General features: G+C 40.0%; 1 long non-coding RNA gene across 1 annotated transcript in view; it reads left to right on the plus strand.

The window, feature by feature from the left end:
• The window catches only part of LOC310685418, a 205,200-nt gene that overhangs the window by 82,424 nt on the left and 109,176 nt on the right, over positions 1-13,600 (plus strand). The window contains exon 5 of the long non-coding RNA XR_014515222.1: positions 8,158-8,277. This is a non-coding gene — a long non-coding RNA (uncharacterized lncRNA). The remainder of the gene's footprint in view (positions 1-8,157; positions 8,278-13,600) is intronic.

Here is a 13,600-nt window from a genome sequence, read left to right on the forward strand (position 1 = left end):
GCAATGCTATAGCCCCTCCTGATTCTGTGTCTACCAAACTGGCTCCCAGGCTCCCACTAGCAATAATCAAATGCAGATTTCAGAAACGGTCCCATTTCCCTCCAAGGTGAGCATAGATTATGATATATTCACATGGTTTTGCTAAAGAAAAGGGGGATTAGTGTGCATCTTACACATATGCATTTCCTGCTGTTTGCAAATGTTTCAGCATCATCTCACTCCCGCCAATGGTGGTGATGAGAAGGGGTTTGTTTTGTTTTTTACATTTTTGGAACCAATGGATGTTTTCCACAAATAATGCTCTGGCTTTTGAAAGCCAGTTTTCCTGCTAATAAACCTAATTCCATGAAGGTGATGGTTAAGTTAGTAGTCCTTAGAGCGGTTTCCTACAACATAGATAAAGGCACAGTGACTCCCCCCATGACCGTTCCTTCTCCAGAAGAAGGGCATTTGCTACATCTTCATCTCATTTTACAGCAGCGAGTGCTTCTTCCTCACATTCAGAAACATGGAAATCACCACAGGGACTAAAGCTGCTGAAGTGATTGGCGAGAAAAGCTATATATCCCTGTTATAAATCTCTAAGTCAAGTCTGAAATAAAAGTTGTATGGCAAACCAGAAAATGAATTTTATCTTAAATTGAAATAGGGATCAGCTGCTATAGCCTGGGATTTGGGAATGATTAAGTGTAAGATTCAGTTAAGAAGTTTCGCCTCTCAAGAAAATATAAAGCAAACATGCCTATTCCTGACCTATATAGCTTTTTGGTGTGTTCAGCATAATAACATGGCTAGATGGATCATGAATTGATACCACAGGTCTAAAAGTTGGTGGATGTAATGGAATTTGTAACAAAGCAGTAATCGAGCAATAATTTGTTTTGGTAATGAGTTTTGTCTTCAGTATTTAAAATTCAGGTTTACCCATATTCAAAGTGAAAATGCCAGTATGAAGCGATGCCTGGTTTCTGTGTTGCCAAATTAAATAAATAGTGATTTTATTAAGGAAATGGGTAAAACCTTTCAGGAAATAATTGTTAAGGGCCACAGTAAATTCCATCCCTATTCTAATGGCATTCTTGGTGTTGTGTTCCACGCAAATGAAAATGGCTGACTCTTCATCAATAAGAGACTGCAGTACCTCTTTGCTCTCTTACCTATATATTGGTATCTCAAGGCCTTCCAATGAGAGACCAAGTCTGCATGTGAAACTGACTCCTATGATCCAAAGAGGTGGAATTATTATACTGATTGTTGCTCCAGTTCACTAAGTCTGCATCGGTCTGAGTAGTACTGGGACTGGTCCAACCACAAGCCTCTCCTACTTTTAAAACCGACATTGAATATTGAGATTTCCAGCAACTTTTTTGTTTCAACGCATATGTGAAGCCATAGGCAAGAATGGGAATCGGTATTCAGCATGGAGGACTCCAGTCCATAACTAGAATCAGAATAGGCATCACTCCAATAAAATTTATGCAGAGATTCCTCTCCTTCCCTCTCTGTGATAAACCTCTGCATCTGCAGTGCTTTTTTTCAGCTGGAACTCACTGGAACTCACCTCTCAAGTGGGTGCCATTGCCATTATAAGAGAACAAGGGAGGTGTTCGTGATGAGTTCCAGTACCTCTTTTCCTAGAAAAATAGCACTGTGCATCTGGTTCTCATGACACTATCTGCCGTGTGCCTTTGGTGTTCTGAGAGAAGTTAAGACAGCATGTGAGAGTCAGGGAAATGACAAAGCAGAGAGTAAACAGTGATTATGGAGGCTAAGTACAAGCACATGACCAGAGTGGTGAATTGCAGAACTGGAAAGACAATGGAGATCAGTGATAATTTATTTTACCTCTGCAGAATTGGTCATATTCTAAAATAGTTCTGATTTATTCTTTGTAAAGTGCAGGTGGCATTGCTGATTTTTTAAACCCCGTAAGCAACAATTTCCCACCCTCTTTTAACAAATTCTTCTGAAGATCAGTCCTCTGCTCTGCTGAAGCCAGAAATGCAGGAACGGGACTGCAGTAATCTATGTGCTTTTGACAAAGTGCATCTCCTGCTGTTGCAGTGAACTGGGCTAATTGTTTTATGAGCTGATATTTCCTTTACTGCACTTCTGTGATTTGTGGCTGGGCTCACCCAGCAGCGATCTTTAAGCTCCGTAACAAGCTTACTCAGACCAGAAGATGGCAGTCAGTCTTGGCAGTCCTGGTGCTTAGATTGGCAGATCTGTCAAACATTGCTTTAATTTGTCCTGGGCCTGCATATGAAAAGTCCCCTCTCTTGTGGGTTATTCACCTTAATCCGACCTTTTGCTAATGCAGAAACAGTGACCTGTTATGACATGCTAAAACAAAGAGAAAATGAAAACGGCCTAATTTAGTCTGCTGTGGCTTTCCTAGTGATGTATGGTACTGATCACAAAGGGGCTAGTGCCATCTCTAATAAGGGTGAGTAATGCAGCTTCCACTGCTGTCAGAGCAATTCCGCTGACCTGTACTTCGAATACTAATAATGAAAGGATTTGTTCAACAGATCAGAATGCCTGTAGTGCTGCAGCAAAGAGCATCCTTGCATGGTAAAAATACAGACAGCAAAACAAAAAAAGACAAGGGAAAAAACATTAAGAGAGAGAGTAACGAAGAAAGGAAAGCAAGCATTGATGTTTCAGGGCAATTCTATTAGGTGTGTGCACCAACGGCAAGATATATTTCAGATCCCACTTTGGAAGACGAAATTTTACTCTGAATGTTTTGGTCACAATCTGGTACATTTCAGGTCCAACTCAGAACTTTGCTTCAGAAAATCTGAGGCTTCAAATGTCTATCCGTTGACTAATATAGGAAAATAAACAAATGGCAACCACATTTTAATTGGATAAAAATTATAGTCAGATTTTCCGAGGAGATGAAGTCAAATAGGTGCTGGGTTTTCTGTGCTGCATGGTTTACAGTCTGAGGGTTGGTGTGTGTGTGTGTGTGTGTGTGTGTGTGAGAGAGAGAGAGAGAGAGAGAGAGCGCATTTTAAAGAGAATTCCTATAACTTTTTTTAAAAAATCATGGCAGAATTGGATGAAATTTGTTGGCATTTCTATCCCTTTTAAGGGAAGAAAGCCTGCCAAACCTCAAACAGGTAGGCATGGAGGTTCTGCAAGGGTTAGGGTCTTTGCAGTTTTTGGGGGTGGGAAATGGTATTTTCTCATCTGCTACCCCCTGTGATTTTGGGGGCAGGAAGAATTTATTTATTTATTTATTTATTTATTTATTTATTTATTTATTTATTTATGAAACTGGTATATATTGTAGAGATGTCCCTAAGTAAGTAACCTAAAAAGTTAAGATGAATGAAAAATAGGACTGGAGAAAGGGCAAAGTTATAAGACAAAGGATGCACCTTTAATAAAAAAAAAGAATTTGGACTAGGGAGACCTGGATTCCAATTATAGGGTGGGGGGAACATTTAGAAAGCCATACATTGTGATAAATATGTACATATTGTGATGAAATATATAAATAGTATTTCATATTTCTATGGATATATTTTTTAAAACCTAGAAACAGATTTTTCTATCCCTACTAATGTGCAAGGCATTTCCCCAAATTACAGTGTCATCCCCTCTTACACCAGTCTTGAGGGGGGTTGAAAGGACTGGAGGCAACCCTCCACTCTGCTTTCTATAGCTATGTCAGAAATACATTATTCTTAGTGCCTTCTGGAAAGTGCATTATCTTTAAAGGGTACATGGTACATTTTCTAATGAATAAATATGTCCCCTTCTCCTTCTGTGAGCCCTTAATCAATAAAATGGGAAGATTTTTCTCTTTTTGCACTTGCTGGCCAGCTGTTATAATGCAGAATGGTAAATTTAAAAGAATACTGAACTGAACAGGGGCCACTAATGTCAGAAGCAAACACAACTACTGCAAGAAGTATTTTCAAGTGTTCTCCGGCAGCCATAAGGTGTTGAAGCTACACAAAGGATTTTGAAACAAACATCACACTGGGGAGCAATTTAAAAACATTTTCCAGTTAGGCAAGAAATAAGACCTATTCTCTACTTGGCAGCTGTTTAAATCCACACTGGGAGGGTGGGAGCAGGACAGAATCTAGATTTATCTTGTAAAATAGACATGTTATTGTGCCTGCATCACTTGCAGTATGTTAAGAGGTGCTGCACCCTAAAATTGTGTATCTTCAACTTGTTTATCAGTTTCTCAACGTCTAACATTTTCCTTCCACTATTGACACTGAACTGTATTATTATATGTTTTTTTGGGGGCGGGGCAAGACTCACCTAAAACATCTGGATTCAGTAAAGGGTTAGAATTTAAGCAAACCCCTAAATACCTGGGTCTAGTGGGAGCTAGAGTCTAGACAAGCTTTTATGTGTCCAGGAAGCTTCTTGGCAGAAGAACTATCAGGAGGTAATCACTGGAATGGCCAAGCCATTAAGAAGGTCATTAACAGAGACTCTCTGGAATGGACAGATAATGGACAAAGCCCCTCCCTGAGGTGAGAGATAGTTAGCAGAAAAAAAAGGGCAGAGTTTCATGAGGGATGGGCAGAATTGCAGTGGATGAGGAGGTAAGTGAACAGGAGAAAAGTGTCAGTTTTAGAAGCTGAAGGGGGAGCAGAGCATGAGGCAGGCATTCTCTTTTATGCTGCAAAGAGCATCAGATATGGTGTTGGGAGTCTCTTGGAATCTGAAGCTGGAGGAACAGATCCTTCTTGGGATGTGAATGCCCTGCGCTTTCTCCATCTAGACGCAAGTTGTATATATGTGCAAATAAACCATACATCATAAAGACACCACAGACTCCACTGTGCCTCATTGTCCAAAAGGAGACACAGACCCTGCTAAGCATGCCTGATACCCCTGGAATCTTGCGCCACTCGGAGACTGGTGTGGCATGTAAAACTATTTAAGTCAGGTTTATGTGGCCCTTGGAGTTCAGGAAGATTGGGACTATTGCTTGGTCTGGTGTCTGGAAGATTGGCCAGTTGGCTGTTCTGGGTGGAATTACAAGCCCTCTGAAAGAAATGGTTCATGGTTTAGGGATGCTATCTGGTGTGGTTAAAATAGTCGCAACCAAATGAGAGCCAATTGACACAAACTGCCTGCAGTTGCCGTTTCAAGTGGGGAAAATGTGTATGGTATAATTTTGCTTTTGAACGACTAAATTCCATATACTAACAACAATAACAGGAATAGTATGCATGGTGCAGAAACCCTGTTTTTGTGCCCCCCCCCCGAAAATGGCTAAATATGTGAAGTGAGAATATTGCATGTTAAGAGCCAGTGTGGTGTAGTGGTTAAGAGAGGTAGACTCGTAATCTGGTGAATCGGGTTTGCATCTCTGCTCCTCCACATGCAGCTGCTGGGTGACCTTGGGCCAGTCACACTTCCTTGAAGTCTCTCAGCCCCACTCACCTCACAGAGTGTTTGCTGTCGGGGAGGAAGGGAAAGGAGAATGTTAGCCTCTTTGAGACTCCTTCTCCAGTCCTTATGGGAACTGTAGGCAATCTGTTTCCTTTATGTCACCTTCTTTCTTATAAAACGAGGATCAAATCAGATGAGCTGTTGATTTATTAGGCTGATTTGAAAAGCATGCCTCTGTTGATATCTACTGATTTATAATCTCTGTGAGAGCTGTTTCACACAAACATGATATTACTTTAAACTCAACTGGCTGTTCAATTAATGCAAAAAATTAATGTGAGCATGAGCATCCTGTCATATTTGAGACCATCTGTTGGCATCTGTCTGTCTTATGATATGAGGGAAGAGTACGCATTCAGGGATGAAATCAAACCATTGGCGAGTTACAGCCCCTGCTTTGGCTGTAGAGACCAACATGGGAGGAGACATGTTTCCTGCTCATGGATTTTCCCTGTAACTCAAGGATGTTACCTTTGGATATTTTTCAGGAAGTAGTACTTCTTTGGGGGCAGTGCCAGCTCACACATGAGGCAAGGTAAGGTTACTGCCTCAGGCAGCAGGATCCACAGGGACAACAGATACGACCTTCAAGGAATGCATTGCCTGCCTGCTGCTGCTGCTGCTGTGGTAGCATCCATGGCCCCGGTGAGCTCCTTAGAGGCTGGATCTGCCCCCTCCTCAGCAGTGCCCTCCTCCAGTGCTGCCTCTGCAGCAGCCTCTTGGCGAATAGGAGGTGCTGCTGGTGGTCTCCCACCCTTGTTCCCCCTTGTTCTGCTGTAGATCTTTTCTCACTCCTTCTTCCCTGGTAGGGGCATGGACACCATTTTGTGGTTTGTGTCAGATGCCAGATGTCTTGAGCCAGCCCTGTCTGGGGTTATTCTTCCATGAGAAGGATGGAATATGGACCTGATTTCATGTAGCTGGTAGCGCTCTGCAGATATACATTGCTTCAGTGACTTTCAGAAAAGCAATAAGCTTGATAAACAAAAGGAAAATAAATTATAGCCCCCAAAATATCTTAACCTGCAGTGACATATTTCTAATATGGGATTCAAGTGAAATGTGTTGCTGCCAAAGAAAGCTGCAGCCCTGTGCACACTTAAACCAGTGAATAAGCTCTATTGAACGTAGTGGGACTTACTTCTGAACAAAAATATGTACTATTGCTTTTTGTCTTCCACTAATGCCCATAGCTAATGGTAGCAATGATTTTAGCAAACATCATTCAAAGTCCTTCGAGATTCTGAATCTTCTGAAACTCATACATAGAAAGCAGGTATATGTCTATATGATGATGCCACATTGAAGATCCCTCTACTATACTTATTTATAGATTTATATAGGTTTATATATTTCTGTTTACAGACAAATCTGTAGGTTGCTGACTTCTGTGTATGATGTTGACCAGGTAAAATCTCTGGGGAGATGAAGGTGTTCTATTTGACTTCAAACATTTTCTGCATAGTGTATTTGCATTTCATAATTGGAGGTGGTGGGAAGGGGCATCCAACTGACTCTGCACATTATTTATTCATCCATATGTGCTAATCTCCTTGATTCTGCTGCATATACATTTTGCATCTGCCAACACAACCTTAACATGTTCTGGTCAATTAAATTTGTCCTTTCCTTTAATAAAATATTTGTCCTTTAATACAGCTCATTGGTCTTGATTTCTTTGACTCATGTTAAGTCTTCAGAATGAAGGTGCTATATGACCAAGCTATTCAATTACAAAGGCATTGTGTAGATACACTTTATGAAGCCAGCAAATTTCAGAGTCCAAACGGTGTGAGGACTTCCATTCAACACAATAGCATTGACTAAGGGAAAGAGTGAAAGTATATGTTCTGTGGGTGAGAATAATAAAAAATTAGTCTTTACTAAGTACATAGGTATAAGTGGAAGTACAGGTCAAGGTTAAAAGTGGGTATTTTAGTTATCATGAATAATTTGGGCTGGATTTGCACTCATTAATTCTAATGCTGACTGCATACATTAAAAGCCCATCACTGAAAACTAGAAATATTTCACAGAGCTCCAATAAATTTTTTTAGGCTGAATATGACAATTACATTATTTAAAGCCAAATTAAAAATCCACAATAGCTGAACTCAGTCTTTTGTAGCTATAATCTCAGAAAAGAAGCTAAGGATAGGCTAAAATTTGATGAAACACTTGTGTTTTTAGATTTAGAGATGACCTTTAGACTGAAAATGTGACACTGCCCCCAAACCCATCCTGGGGAAACAATAAAGAAACATAAATGGATTTCAACTGGGACAGGATTTAGGTTACTGTTTCCTGAGATAGTCCTTGCAGAAAGAAATCCAGTAAGATAATACATTTTCTGGAAGCATTTCCTGCTATTTTGATTGTATAAGCTGAAGCTCTTTATCTATACTTGCACATCATGTACTTACTTCAAATGTTTTTTATTGCTGTTCCACCTCATGACTCATCTTCACCTTTGATGCCCCATTCATAGTATTTCATTGTGACATTTATAGGAAGAACCTTTTGGACCCTGCCTATGTTATTGGGAGGAGGAAAGGAATTATAGATGCTGATCATGATTAAAATCAATAATACTCAAAATATGCTACTTGCTGAAGAAAGCAAGGTGTTCAATAGAATTATGTGATATTCTGATGGCCTGTGCTTTACAATAGATTTTACTGCAATGCTAAATCAATGGGCTTGTGTTTTAATACTTTGCAGCAACTTTGTTGATCTACAGCTGGGCAAAATGTGTTAGCAGAGCCTCATTGAAGAGGAAGAACAACTGTGCATCTGGAACAGAAAAGTTTGGAAACCTGAAGCAAGTGCCAGTCGCTTAATGTAAGTTCTTACAGAAAAATCCTAATCTAAAAGTAAGGTGCGGTTGCTGCTTTTGTGCAGTTTTGTGACCACTTCCATAACTTTTGCACAATGTTAGTGGGACACACAGAGAAATTAAATATCCCTGACTGGACCTCCCAACATATTTTTTCTTTGTTTAAAACCAATCAAGCATCCTCTCCGTTTCAGTTGGTGCTGCATTGCTGGGTGGGGAAGTTAACCCTCCATTTCTGTAATTTAGCTAATTTCCTGCCAAGGCAGTTGTTAGCCATGGAGGCAGGAGCTGGGGAAAGACAGATAAAATATGGACTTCAGGGACTGGGAAGAATTAAATTGGGTTGACAAATTCTGCCCCAAATCTACAGACCTGATCTGAATCATACTCCTTCCTCCAGTGATGGTTTCTAAGCAAAGACACTTCACATCTAGTCTGGCCCTTTTTTCAACTAGTTTTTACTACATTTGGGATCAAATATATTTATTGAGTGTGAAGACTGCACTCTCTGAAAACACTGTCCACTGTTAAGATTAAAAAAAACTATCTGTCATTTTCAGTTGTTTGAGAAAAGCCAGACTACTTGCTCTGTTGGATGAAGTTTGTTTTCATTTCATATTTAAATCTATTATCATGGCTTTAAAAATCTCAACAGCAAAGTTATCATGAGCTTTCTAGAAATGAAAGGGTGATAAATAAATATATTTTAACGTGTACAAAAGTTCCTTAAACAGCAACGATTGGCAAAATAGTGGGGGAACAATTTTGCTGAAAGCACTTGATTTTGCAAATGTCATTTAAACATTTGAGTCTCATCAATGTGCAACACTGCAATATAATTCAGTCCATTGAGTACAGTCCTGATTATATGACATTCAGGAGTGCATGAGATTCTGCTCATAAGCACAGGATGCAAAATTATTTATCATAATATAGCAAAGCATGCATGAATAAACCACCCATTCAGAGCCTATTTGTCTTTCTTTTGGCATTGGCTGCTTTGTATTGTTCCAATAGTGCAAAGAAGACAGCCATCTTAACAGGCTGTCTGCTAATTGCTCTTGCACAAGGAGACTCATTAGCTGGCCCAAGAGTCCATAGAGTCAGCTTCATTTAGAGGGCACAATTCATTGGAATAAGCAAATACAGTTCAAGTTAATGAAGGTGTACTTCATTGGATGTAATGAATGTATTGCTGTTGCTGTAATATGGTGACTTTGAATGGGAGGAGACATACATAGTAATTGAAATAAAAACTTCCCAGAAGTTTTCTGTAACTAATTCCCTCTTTTTATCACGTCCTCAGTCTTCTTTATGAGATAATTGGAGTTACATTTCTATAATTTACTTTTCTTCAACACTTTCTCATTATTTCTGGCAATTAGTTGAGACACCTAGAAGGAGTTGTCCCCTAGCAGATAAAAATCAATTTATTTAATAAGATGGCACTACATTTTTCAGAAGAAACTTTGTTCAGACTTTTCTAGTAAGCAGGCTGATGAGAGTTGAAAATGGGTGGCCCTTTGGAATACCACATTAGGACCTGGGCTGTGTGTTTTGTACTCCAGACTGGTGATTTTGGTGATATATGAATATAGTTTGTATAACTATTTCTCAAGGGCTAAGGGAGTTCTAGGTACTCTTGCTTCAACTGGAGCTGTTAATCAGAAACAATTAGTATTTGGCAGCAAGAAAAGTCTTGCTTCCAACAAGTGATAAGAAAGTTCAAAATGGCAGTCCCTTTACATGGCCAGCCTGCACATGAGGTGAACTGAAGCAGCGACTTTGGCTGGCAGAATCCCATGGGTTTCTCAACAACAAGTTGGGCTAGACAAATCTTATATCTTTTTATGATGGAGTTACAAGCTTGGTGGATCAGAGGAATGCTGTGGACATAGGATATCTTGATTTCAGTAAGGCTATTGACAAGCTCTCCCATGGTATTCTTGCAGAGAAGTTTGTAAAATGTGGACTAGACAAGGTAACTGTTGGGTGGATTTGTAGCTGGTTGACTGACTGAGCCCAAAGGGTGCTCACTAATGGTTCCTCATCATTCTGGAAAAAAGTGACAAGTGAGGTGCCTCAGGATTCTGTCCTGGGACCATTGTTGATCAACATATTTATAAACAACTTAGATGAAGGTACTGAGGGGATGCTGAGCATATTTGCATATAACACCAAACTGGGAGGGGTAGCCAGTGCCAATGAAGACAGAAGGTGACCTTAACAGGTTGGAGAACTGGGTCAAAACTAACAAAATGAATCTTAATAGAAACAAACATAAGGTTCTACACATAGACAGGAAGAGTCAGCTGCACAAATATAAGATGAGGGACATCTGGATTGCCAGTAGTATATTTGAAAAGGATCTAGGGGGTCTTTGTAGATCACAAGCTTATCATGGGTCAACAGTATGATGCAGCAGCCTAATGCTATTATAGGCTGCATCAACAGAAGTCTAGTGTCCTAACCAAGGGAAGTCATAGTACCACTCTATTCTGCTTTGGAGTACTTTGTCCAGTTCTGGGCACCACAATTTAAGAAGGAAATTTGCAAGCTTGAATGTGTGCAGAGGAGGGTGACTAAGCTGATAAAGGGTCTGGAAAACAAGCCTTATGGGGAACAGTTGAGAGAATTGGTTATCTTTATCCTGGTAAAGAGGAACCTGAGAAGAGAAGAGTTTGGATTTGATATCCCGCTTTATCATTACCCGAAGGAGTCTCAAAGCGGCTAACATTCTCCTTTCCCTTCCTCCCCCACAACAAACACTCTGTGAGGTGAGTGGGGCTGAGAGACTTCAAAGAAGTGTGACTAGCCCAAGGTCACCCAGCAGCTGCATGTGGAGGAGCGGGGATGCGAACCCGGTTCACCAGATTATGAGACTATTATGAGAAGATATGAGAGCTATCCTCAAATATCTAAAGGGCTGTCACATAGAGGATGGAGCAAGTTTGCTTTCTCCTGCTCCAGAGGCTATGATCCAAACCATTGGCTTCAAGTTACAAGAAAGGAGAGTTCTACTAAACATTAGGAAGAATTTTTCTGCCAGTAAGAGCTGTTTGACTGTTGGACAGACTCCCTTGAGAGGACTCTCCTTCATTGGAAGTTTTTAAGCAGAGATTGGATGGCCATCTGTTATGGATGTTTTAGTTAAGTTTCCTACATTGCAGGGGGTTAGACTACATGACCCTCATGATCCCTTTCAACTCTGCAATTCTATGATTCTGTGAGTGCTAGACTTGAAATGGGAAGAATTGTAGTCCAAACCTCACTGTGATACAGAACTTGTCTTTGGGTATTATTATATGACTTACCTCAAAGAGTTGTGGAAATCAAAGCAGTAAGACAGGATTCAAGCAGCTTGACTCTTATAGATTGTTGCTGCTGAGTTATGCTGTTTATCCTTTATTGCATGTTGTATGTTGCCCTACGCTCTGTTGAGGAATGGGCAATTCATAAATACCCCATACACCCTCTCCCTGCCCAACAGTTTTTGGCATTGGCTTCTGTGTTGCTGGCAATGACATGATCCATACCCGATCAGTTTTCTTTTAGTTTAGAGAAAATGTGAATAAGAGAGGACATGAGACAGTTGTATAAAGATATTCATGGTGTGGAGAAAGTGGATAGAGCGCTCTCTCTCTCTCTCTCTCTCTCTCTCACGCACACACACACACACACACACTGACACAGACACACACACACACACACACACACACACACACACACAATACTAGAGCCACACAATGAAGCTGAATGTTGGAAGATGCAGGTCAGGCAAAAGAAAGTACTTTTTCACAGTTAAACTATGGAATTTTCTCCAACAAGATGTAATGATAGACACCAACTTGGATGACCTTAAGAGAGAATTAAACAGATTCATGGCTGATAAAACTATCCATGGCTACTAACCCTGGTGATTATGTTCTCCCTCCACATCAGGAGGCAGTTCTGAACTGTTTGCACCTATGGGCAGTGACTCCACAGTGTTTCAGACAAAGGCACATTTCAAGCCCTGGCTAGAGCTGCCAGGAATTGAGCCTACAAACTTCTACACGGAAAGCAGATGTTCTACAACTCATCCTGCAATAATTTATTCTCTGCAGGTACACCAATATAGACAGTTTGCCCAGGATGAAAACAATTAGCTTAATTGGGAATCCCCAGCTGTAATTAATTTTATCATACTTGCAGAGCAATATTTACAAATTTTCTGAACTCTGCTTTTCTCAACATTTCAAGAGAAAGGTCAAGTAACACCCCAATTCATGCTTGGCTAATATCAAGCTCAGAATTTTGTTGTGGGGCTTGCATGAAGGCAGTCATCATGCAGTCGGAACAAAATATTTTTCCCCAGTCATTTTCCACTGCCAGAATATTTAGATTGTATTCAGAGTGTGGTTTCAGCTGTGGCCCGATTCACTGACAAGCCTAATTTGTCTTATTAACAAGCTGGATTATGGCCGAGGTCATTACACATTAATTGTTGGCTCCTGTGCAGTAACCAAGCTTGGGTGAACGTTGATGAACGTTGTCAGTGGACTTCTGCAAGCAGCTGTACGTTAACTTACAAAAAAATTAAAAATCTATTTGATTCTTCTCCACTCAATCCCAAAGCAGTAAATGCATTATCCCAAACTCATGTAGTGTCAGATATTACTAAAGAGAAATACAAGGGATTTCTTTTATATACACCTTTTTTGCAGTTCATTCATATGGTAATGTTCTGTCAAACTTCAATGTGTATCCCTGGGTGTTAACAGGTATTTTATCTGCAGATGCTTTGTGCATTCACATCAAAATATATTTAAATAAGAGGAATCTAGTCCCAATTCATGTAATTTCCATATTTTTATTTTTGGAAAAAAAGAAAACCCTTCGCTATATAACTAATGCATGGCTGATTAGTAAATGTTTTATGAATTCTGTTCCTGTGATGGTTGTAAAGTACATCAGTTAGATGTAATGTGTACCAACAGACATGGGAGAACAGCTGAATTTTAAGTAGAACGTTTTGCCAGTGTTTGGCTACACATCTATTATTTCCATGACCTTTGAAGAGAGATACAAATGTAGGTGTATGGATATGAAGTCTATTCTTCTTACAGCTAACATCCATAGGCGTCTTCTGCTAGATGTGATGCATTGTTGTTAGAGATGCATAATTGGTAAGCAGTGCTTTTAAGCTATTTCTTACTAGTTGCTGATTAACGTCTAGATGAAATTTTAAAGTCTGTTTTAAAAAGCAACATTTGTTATACATAGGGATTGTTGAGTTTCCACTGCATCGCGAAGTAGCCACTAAAGGCCTCTTCATGCGCTCAAAAG

This window comes from Podarcis tiliguerta (genome assembly GCF_965153285.1).
Source record: "Podarcis tiliguerta genome assembly, chromosome: 9".
NCBI lineage: Eukaryota > Metazoa > Chordata > Lepidosauria > Squamata > Lacertidae > Podarcis > Podarcis tiliguerta.